This window comes from Bombus pascuorum, chromosome 8 (assembly GCF_905332965.1).
Source record: "Bombus pascuorum chromosome 8, iyBomPasc1.1, whole genome shotgun sequence".
NCBI lineage: Eukaryota > Metazoa > Arthropoda > Insecta > Hymenoptera > Apidae > Bombus > Bombus pascuorum.
This window is the reverse complement of record NC_083495.1, coordinates 148,506-159,410: the sequence shown is the minus strand read 5'-3', so window position 1 is coordinate 159,410 and position 10,905 is coordinate 148,506. Positions and strand designations below refer to the sequence as shown.

At 35.0% G+C, this 10,905-nt stretch overlaps 1 pseudogene; it reads left to right on the top strand.

Annotated features, from left to right (window-relative positions):
• The first annotated feature begins 356 nt into the window (after positions 1-356).
• LOC132909466 (uncharacterized) lies at positions 357-9,668 on the top strand (annotated as a pseudogene).
• The last annotated feature ends 1,237 nt before the right edge of the window (positions 9,669-10,905 follow it).

Here is a 10,905-nt window from a genome sequence, read left to right as displayed (position 1 = left end):
TTTTTATTGTTTTTCAAATTTTGCGGATTTATGATAAAATATTCTTTGCGGGTATTTTTTATTATTAAAAATGACGTAAACGGATTTTGTGAATTAAAACAGTTTTTTAAAAAGTAAGAATAATTTAAAAAGTAATGAATAATTATCTCAATTCTGTCCTAGTAAATACAATGCATAGTTACAATATGTTTACATTTTACAGTCAGGTACAAAATAATGTGGAATCAATTTTTACAGATATCTGAAAATTAACAATTTTCGAGATGTTATTTCTCCGTTAAACCAACGATATGATCACTGAAAATAATATTAAAAATAATGTTAAAACATAATATTAAACTAATACGATAATAGTAATGATAATAACTGTTTAGGTCAATAGGTTAAAGGGGATTTATCTTTTCCGAGCTGCAGTGAGACTGGTCTTGGAATATATCGAATGGTTAACCGAGAAGTCTGTAGTTGAAGAAGTCAGTGACGATATTACAATTAATATTCGGAAGGCACAAGAAAAAAAACACGAAAAGAAAGCTCTTACTCTAGAGGTTCAACATTTCTTTTCCTTTATATTTATATATGTAACTAGACTGCGGATGTTTATGAATATAAAATAGTAAGCTTCACATACCAAATTATTCATTCTTAAACTATATGACAACGAAAAGAGATTGTTTCACCATTTATTTTTTTTTTTTTTCTTAGGATTTCGAGGGTTTCTGAAAACATATTGTTTATGCGTATTTTTATTATTAAAATGATGGGTCAAGAAATTTTTGTGAATTAAGCCATAATACAGATATGCAAAATATTTTAGCAATATATTCAATATAAATAATATACCGAGTATTGTATACGTAATAATATCTAGTAATAAATATTTAACAATGTTTTTGTCGTTATTTTAGTCTATGTAGTTTGTGTTATAAAAATGCGAGCACTTTGTTTAAATGTACAGTTGTAAACTGATAACATTTGTATGTAATATATAACGCTTGTCCACTTTATCGACTATTCGTTTTACAAAAAATTTAAGAAAATTTTACGTACGCTTATCTCTTATTCATTCTCTAACAATCTATAAATAGTGCAGGAAAAATCTTTGCTTAACTTCTGCTTCCTCAATTCTATTCTTTGAAAATATGAATTTATATAAACATCCGCAGTTTACTTATAATATGAAATACAATAAAACTAGAAAGTGTCGTTAATCATAATTTATCTAAATAATTTAGATAAAAGTTACACTTTATATTTAAGGATCGTTCTTATTTATTAACGAGGCCAGAAGACCGATCATCGGACGACAGAAAATATATATATGAATTATTTAAAAAGTTTCACGTGTTCAAAAAATATCCTGAACATTTGAGAGAAATTTTAGCGAGGGTATGCTTTTATCAATATTTACGACCTGATCGCGTAATTGTGCGACAAGGTCGCGAAGCTGAAAATCTTTACTTCATTATAAGCGGAGAAGTCAGCGTATCGAAAATAGTTATTGATCGCTGGACTGGTACGTAAAATAAATTTTCCTTTATATAAATCTTCAAATTCTTCGTAAATGAAAATTACAGACGAAAAACAAAATTTTTCGAATTATGTAAAGCAAAACAAAATTTATTTTGTATTTATAGTCGCCCTGTAATATGTTACAAATTTATTTTGTTTTGTAAAGTTACAAATAACTACATAAACTAACAAACGAAGTTTTAGATACAATATCTCTATTCTTTATTGTCGTCTTATTTTGACTTGCACAAAGATTCCTTAAATTTTCTGAGCAGAAGTAGTTGTGTTATAAAAGCGTAAGGAAATGTTATAAATTTTATTTGTGCTTAGGTGATTCGGAAGAGGTTGATATGGGCATTTTGAGTCCTGGCGATATATTCGGTGAAGTCGCATTGTTGCATGAAATACCAAGATCAGCAGCAGTATTTACAAAAAGTATGTATGTATAGTAGAACTACATATCTATTGCTTGCATTTTATTATAAATTTATCTACCATATAATATTGAAAATAATCTTGTATTGTTAAGTTTTAGTATCAAGTCAAGTTAATATTATTATTAAATTGTGAATTATTATGAATTCGTGCAACATTTAAAGATGCAAGAATGTATAGAATGCATATATAGCGGCACTCGACAGTAAACTTTTCAACGGTTTCTGTCCCGTGGCTCGCTATTCTTCGGATAAGATGATTGCCAGATTATCCTCAAAGTATATTTTCAGCTAAGGACCTAAGAACCCGCTATAAATCAATAGGTTCGATATTTAATTGATTCACACAGATTTAGTTTTGTATACTCTGTATTTCACCACCATGTACAGCCATTACAACACACCGGATACTTTCTGATAATTAACGCGTGGCGGACGCGAAAACAAAACAGCGTCGTTAGTAGTCGTACCAATTCTGCATGTAGGAATTAGTGATCATATTAACCTAACATTTATCTCAACACTCCCCCTTGATCATAGTTTCTACAAGACCCATAGTTTTGGTAAAATATTGTGTCTTAATCCTATTTAAATCTTTGGTAAGAATATCTGCAATATTCTCAGAACTTGGCACATAAACATAATCTAAAATAGCCTTAGACACGCAATTCTCAACATAGAAGTAACATAGAAATAATGGACTTGAACATGTTTAGAACTCACAGTGACTACCTCATCCTTGGACCATGAAATAGCTCTAATATTGTCACAGAAAATTTTGCATGGGCGGGGACAATATGTCAATTGATCGAACTCTTTTAACAGTAAGGATATCCACACAGTCTCCCTTGCTTCCTCCTGCATTGCTACAAATTCTGCTTCACAAGTCGACTGAGATATAATAGGTTGCTTCTTTGACAACCAAGATATTGCACCATTAGCAAGTATGAATACCCAATTCTAGATTTTATATCTACTGAACCCCCCGCAAGATTTGAATCGCAAAGCACTTTCAAAGGTTGCCCTGTCTTTTGGTATACTAGTTTTAAATCTTTGATTTTTAGCAGGTATCTAAAAATATGCTTCACTGCTTTCCAATCAGACACAGTAGGATTTGCACATCTTTGACTTAGCTTACCTATTGCACATACGACATCAGGACGGCTTACGGTAGCGGCATACACTATATGCCCAACAGCTTGTTCATACAACTTATTGTCAAAAGGTTCATCGCACTCAATATCAAAACCAGCTTCATACTCCTTTGCTAGTGGTGTTAACACTCCAGTCTCATGAGTAATATCAAATAGATTCAGCCTTTGGCCTATCTACACAGATTGATCAAACACAACAGTAGTGCTGTTTGGCTTACTCAAATAGATGGACAAGAATTGAGTATCAGTACCCAGCACCCTAACATTTAATTTTTCCTTAATACTAGCCTTGAACATACCAATCGCAGTCTATGTTCCAAACGCAAGAATGTCATCCACATACACCGCGACAATTAGATTTTGGATACATTCACATACACACATGAATCACTCAGACATGGTTTCAGATTCATACTCTTCAGAATAGTATTACTATGTATGAACCACATTCTTCCAGCTTGCTTCAGTCCATACAGGCTCTTTTTAAGTTTACATACATATTGAGTTCTGTCCTTTCTCAGGATTTCAAAAAATTCAGGTTGCTCCATGTGTATGTCCTCATCCAAAGGACTGTTGAGGTATGCACACTCTACATCAATGTGTTCATAGTTCCACTCATTCTCAGCACACAGAGCAAATAAAATTCTCAGGGTCCTACGTTTTGCAATTGGGCTGAAGGTCTTCAAATAGTCTACCCCAGGTTTTTGCCAGAATCCCCAAGCTAAAAGCCCAGCTATATATCTATCAGAATCCCTTTTGACGACAAGGACCCATTTACAGTCAATGACATTTTTATCCAATGGTCTTAACACCATGTCCCACACATCTTTATTCACGAGATTGTCCAACTACTTCAACATTGCCTCTGCCCACTTTTGAGCATCGAGTCCCCTCAGGGCTTCGTGCACATTAACAGACACAAATAAACTTTGAGTTTTACAAACCGTTGCAACATGAGCACAACTGTTACAACTCTTTAGCTTATGTAGTCTTGCTGACCTTCTAGGCACAATCAGTACACTTACAGCTTCCTCCTGATTATTTTCATTAATTAAATTATTCATGAAAAATCACTTTCCCCCTCATCATTTTCACCATCATTTTGGACCTCAATATCAATTAGCTCAATTCCCTTTTCAGATTCAAAATCTTCCACATTCCATACCCAATCAAAGAATTTCTTCTTGATATTACTCGTGATCACACCAACACCCCTGCAGGGAAACACATTTTCTTCGAACCGAACATGACAAGACATCTTCTTAGTCCTTGGTAGATAGATCCTGTAACCCTTGACTTGTCGGTCGTAACCTACAAAAATCCCCTCATCTGCCTACTATCATATTTCTTTCCGCTTGGGTTTATCAGGTACCAAACTTTACATACAACTCCAATGGATTTTTATCCTTGACAGCAGCGGATGGGCATAAGTTTCTAATGTCACACGCAGTGTTTATAGCTTTTCCCCACAGATAATCAGGGAGCCGTGACTGGATGAGAAAACAACTAAACATTTCAACCAGGGTCCTATTGGATCGTTCTGAAACGCCATTTTGCTCAGGGTTCCTAGGGGCGGTCTTCCTATACAGAATACCTTTCTCCTTCAGGTAGTTCTCAAAATTGATCCCTGTGTACTCACCGCCATTGTCAGTTTGGAGGGTGCTTATCTTGGACTGATGCAGTGCCTCCACTTCCATCTCATATTCTTTGAAACACCTGAATACTTCGCTCTTTCCATTGATGAAACGAGAGAAATCATCAATAAAAGTTACAAAGTAGTTACCTCCATCTAACGATTTGCACTGAGCTCTGCCACTGACATCATTGTGGACGATCTCCAAAGGGCGTTGACATATGTGATGAGCTGTCCTCGAGAATGGCAGTTTTGTCATTTTTCCCTTCACGTAAACTCCACACAGTTCATCATGTTTCTTGGAATCTTCCCTCACGCTTCTTATAGGAATTTTCCTCATTGTATTTCCATGTAGTGACCTAACCTCTCATGCCACGATACAGTACTCCTATATGCCTTTGCCTCAATGACTTCAATGTCTTCGTCACTGTGGCTAGGCCCCTCTTGATCGTTTTCCACAAAGACATTTGCGACGTGCCTTTCATTGGGGATTGTCTCCAAGTAGTACACATCGTCTCTTACTTTGGAATGCAACACAACGTCGCCATCATCATGCGTTCCAATAGTCTCATCCCTTGTACACACGGTGGTAACACCCTTCTTTGCCAACTGTCTGATTGAGATTAGATTTACATCTAACTCAGGCACCCACAGAGCATTCGACAAAGATAGGGTCTAACCATCACAGGACTCAGTCATTTTTACAGTGATCGTTCCCTTCCCCTTAACTTCCAGACGTCCCTTATTACTCCTGATATGTCCGGTCGCAGGTGTGAAATCCACGATGCCTGTCCGGAGTCATATGATTTGAAACGCCTGAGTCACGGTAACTGATCTTCCCCCTTTCAACAACAAACTGATGGATGATAAGGCCAATGTCGATATAAATCCCTTGAACCTTGGTTTGTCTTCTGATCCCCTCTTCTTCTTGTTATTCTCCTGTTTCTTCTTCTTCTCGGAGTTCTTCTCCTCTCTATCTCCTTTCTCCCCTTGACACTGGCCCCATTTTTCACATTTGTAACATTTCTGGTCATGTGTGTCTCTGTTCTTCGGCTTCGCGCCATCTTTATTTCGTTACGCCACCTTGGGCTTCCATTGTCTCCTGGTCGCCATTGCACTGCCTTGCTCGGACGACTCCGCAGCTCCGTCGATCCTTCTCTCTTTGAGTAGAAGGTAGGACTTCACCGCCCTCGAGGTCAGATCCTTATCAATCTTCGTTACTCTGAAGTACGTCGAGTAATTTGAATCTGTCGTGAGGCCAGCCAAAAGGAAACACGCCACGATATGATCTTCAATTTTTATACCGGCTTTGGATAACTTGTCACACAGGGTTTGAATCCTCCTACAGTACGCGGAGATATCCATGCTAGGGGTCTTCTCGATAGTGCCCAGTTCCCGCATGCATAAAACAATGTCCATCGATGTTGATCTCCCATGAATATCTTCCAGTGTCTTCCAGTACTCCTTCGCTATTTTTAGAGCGCTGATGTCCGTAAGATATTCGGGGCGATCATGCCGGAAAATGTAAGCACCTGCTTTGTTATCCATTTCAACATACTCGGGTATTAGCCTTTCTGCTGGCGTTAAACCAGGATCCACCGCATCTCAAGAACCCAAGAAAACCATCGTAGTTTCCGTCATCGTCTTCCAATAGTCATAGTTGTCCTTATTGAGGATCGGGTTCATGTCTTTGTCCACATCATTCATCTTCTCCTGGTCAACCATGGCGTGGTCTCTTTTCGGATAATTACAGAAACCAAAAATACTCAACAAATAAATACCTTCACTGTCGTTGTTTACTGCCCTGGGCCCATAACCTGTTATTGAATAGATTTTGGAGTTTGGTATTTATTGATTCACTCAGATTTAGTTTTTACGTTCTGTATTTCACCACCAAGTACGACCATGTGAACACACCGGATATACTTAGATAATTAACACGTGGTCGACGCCTAAGACAAAGGAGCGTCGTAAGAAGTCGTACCAACTTAGCATGTAGGAACTAGTGATCATACCAACTTAATATTTTCCTCAATACAACTGCAGATAGTTAGGTAGCGGACAATGAACTTTGATTTTGATGAATGAGACTAAAGTTGCTAACTCGTCGATAACTATTTGCTCGAGAATGAGGTAGTTACTATGCCTTTATGCGCCCCCTCCCCTCTACTGTCTGTTTCCGTAGCCACAGCATTTTCTAACTGCGTCGCGTTGACACCGAAAAATAGCAATTTCTCCTCCTTTCGTAGCAGGCTATTCTGCCTCCCCGAACAGTAGCACGTATGTGACGTAGTATTTTTGTCTATTTCCCCTTAAAGTTAGATAAAATTAGAGTTTGTACGAGGATTAAGGAGCTAAATTTGATAAACCTCTAACTTTAAGCGGTATATACTGGATGTACTGCTGAAATCAGTGAAAATTTATCGCCAGTTTTTAACAACTGATATACAGAAATATATAAGGTTTCATTAAAAAATAAATTACGAAAATATTTAAACCTCGAAAAATGTGACCATGAAGAAAGAATGTTTCGCAACATAATAAGCTGTCCTCTCGAGTCAAACAAATCGTTCCTTAAGCATTTTTTTGTGTTACTAAAAGTAACGCAGATATATTGCTTTATAACAAAGTAACCGAGGTTGTAAAAATATGCAAAATATACAAAAATATTATATGTAAGAAACATAATCTTGTTTTGCTTATAGCCGCAGTAGATTTGATTCGCATTCCTCGCTTAGAATTCGATGACGTTTTGCGGTCTCCTTTAAAAAGAGAGTGGGACATATTGCAGGATGCGTTAGTACATTTCAATTATTTTAAATGTTGGGATGAAGAAACAATACGAGAATGTTGTATTCTCAGTAAATTAAAGGATTTTCAACCTGATGAGGTATAAAATTACATTACATAAAATAATACTCATAATATTAATATCACAGAAAAACAAAAATTAAATATTCTTACATTTGTTATATTACATTAGTAACTAAAGACTTTATAAATGCTCGCGATGGGACAATGCTAATACAACAACGAAATTTTGTATTTCGTTCTTTCGTAATAAAGATTTCATTATCGCACTAGTGAGATTTTTCTGATTGAAACGAGGCCAAATACGATATTATTATAAAATTTAATTATGTTAATGTGGTTTTTAGTTCTTTCTTCATTCATAAGATAATTCAAACATCGAAGATATATCTTTTTCTTTATGATAGTTTCTGCAAATTTTTCGTTAAATACTATTGAAGCGGAATAAGTGTAAATGTAATGACAAAATAATTATTTAAGGTTTTGCTAGGTGACGGTAAAGGAATGGTGAATCATGTCCATTTTCTATTAGAAGGTGAATGTCGTCTGATAGAACACATGATTGTTCGTAAAACACATTCTGTTTATGGAACTCAATACGAATTATACGATCCTGAAAAGAATAATGCAAAGAAGGAACCCAGATTATTAAAGAGCTTAGAAATGGCTACAAAGATGGACGAATTAGAATACGAATATGAAACTACCAAAGTATGCTTTATATACTTGTAATGCCTAATAATAGTGATAAATGTAATTTGCAATAATATACAGGGAATAGGACTAAATTTTGTATTTTTTATTTTATTCTTATTTTATTTACTTGTATTTTAGTTCTAGAGCCTACTATAAGAAGACTGTTAAAGACTCAATTCCTGTCAAAACATTTTTTTCTTACAGCAGACAATTTATCAGTACTTCGCATTTGTAGATTAAAATCGGATTTCTGTATAATGTAATAATATATGTACAATAATACCGAATGTATTTCATACTATAACTTTTCACCTAATTTTAAAGGCAAGTGACATGGACGAGGATATCGACGGAAGTCGAGATCTCATAGATTATGCACAACTCTTACTATCATCGAAAGCAACTGATAGGAGAATGGATTTTGAACGTTCAAGCGTCATTACAACTACATTATTAGATGTTGTAAGTACGACATCGGCAAATACTATTATATCTTCATATTATTTAAGACAAAGAATGCAGGAAAGGAAGTTGAATATAAGTACAGTCAGTTACAAAAATCTACATTCGTACGTTCTTTATATATAACGTATTATAACAAAATGGTACCTCTACGAATGGTAGCTTTTTTGGTATATTAAAACACAATTTAACTACTTTTATCTTCTTTATTAAGAAAAAGAAAGTGAAAAGATATAAAATACTAGAAGTAAAATATGTTAGCATTGGAAAATTCATGGTTTTGCCATTTCTAATGTAATTTTATCTCAAAATTTTTATAAATTTTGTTTTGATTTTTTAATTCCTTTTTAGAAATTTAGTAATTTCATTGATATGTAAGTACCGTGACTGACTGTAAATAGAAAATTTATAAATTGGACATTGATCTTGACAACATATAAATTTACAGATGAATGAATGGCAAAAAATTACGGATGTAGCAGAAATGTTAATGAGAGAACCTTCATCAACCTCTCAGCAACGTTATCCGACTGACGTACGTACAATATTTATGCAAATTTGTACGTTTAACAGGGGTGCGTGTTTCGGCTTAGGTAATATTTTACTAAATTTATTTTTCTAAGAATTTTTTTAACAAAAATTATTTCTATAATAAAATATTGTTACCTATGAATTAGGAGAAAATATGGTTAATCGAAGAATAGTAGCTACTTCATCCGTAAGATGTTTTTTGGTTCCGCGGTATTGGTTGAGAATTCATAATCGTGCAAATATTTGGGAACGCGTAAAGTTGTTCTTGGATTCCAAATTTCCTACTGAGGGGCAATTATTTGAAAAATTCGTAACAAATCGCAGGTATGTCATTTCTCGTTATTAAATGCAAATATTTATATTATATATTTATATATTTTATATTTAAGAAAAATTTATAGATGCAAGGGCTTTAACTTCTTCAAATTGCATTCCTAAAAATATAAATTTGCATAAAAATCCACTGTCTGCTTATTATTATATAGTTTATTTATTCGTTTCTTTACCAGGATTATCTTCTATATTGTATTCCTTTATATTTATTTCCTACATCGAAAATTTTAGAAATAAGTATAGCTTTGTTAATTCTGAAATTTCAAATACGTATCAGATGTCGTTTTAGGCAGTAGAACTTTAATTGCACATAGTACCATCTAAATATCGTATATTTAATCAAAGTAATTTCCATATCATTCAATATATTTTTTCAACGACTATTTTGATATTTGATATTTTAATTGTTATAATTTCTTCAGTCATACATTCCTTTAGAATAATTTATGCATTAAAATATTACTTAGGTGAAATTGGGAATGTCTTTAACTTTCCCCAAATGCTAAATTTATATTTCTATAAATCTTATGGCACCTTTTTCAAATTTAAATGGATAGAAAGAATTACATAAGTGTTCTGATTATATATATATATATATATATATATATGTCGGGTTGGCGTTAAGGGCGTTTAATGAATCTCCACCAGTGTTGTTCATGGTTGTCGCACAGATGTTTATTACACAAATATGGCTGATACGAGATTGACAAGCGGACGCGGTAACTGGACGCTAATGACAATGGCCCTAGGTTCGATATAGCGAATCCACGGTCCACGGGATAACGAATATACTTTGCTTCAAAATCTAAGTCGGACTCGACTTACTACTCGTGATACAAGGATCGTTTGATTGACTCTTTGTTAAGATGGAGATTATTCCGATAGTACTAGCACACTAGGCGTTTAGCTAATGAGATTGCCAGAAAAAGGAATGACTTTCCGTCACGACGACGCTGCAGAGGAAAACTATGATGGGGTGTGCCTAAGGGCACGAGATCATCGGATTCGTCAAAGAAAGCCTCCACTCGGAGGGTGAGGGAAATAGACGTTGCTGTTAATTGGTCAATTTCTATGTTGGCGGTTAGAAAAGGATGCTAGCCGCCCTAGAGAGAGAGTTCCTAGCAGGCAACGTCGTACGTGACCAAATCAGGTTTTCCCATAACTTCCCGCAATAGGTGACAGATTTACAGGCTGATAGAATAAAGACTGTTTGTCAATCTGAAGGACTTTAGTTAACTAAGTCCTAAGATTTGTAACGGTTCCTCAGGCTATCTGAACATAAACTGTAAACGATGCATCGGCATCTGGCGATCATCTGGCCCAAAGAATGGGGTCTGTGTGT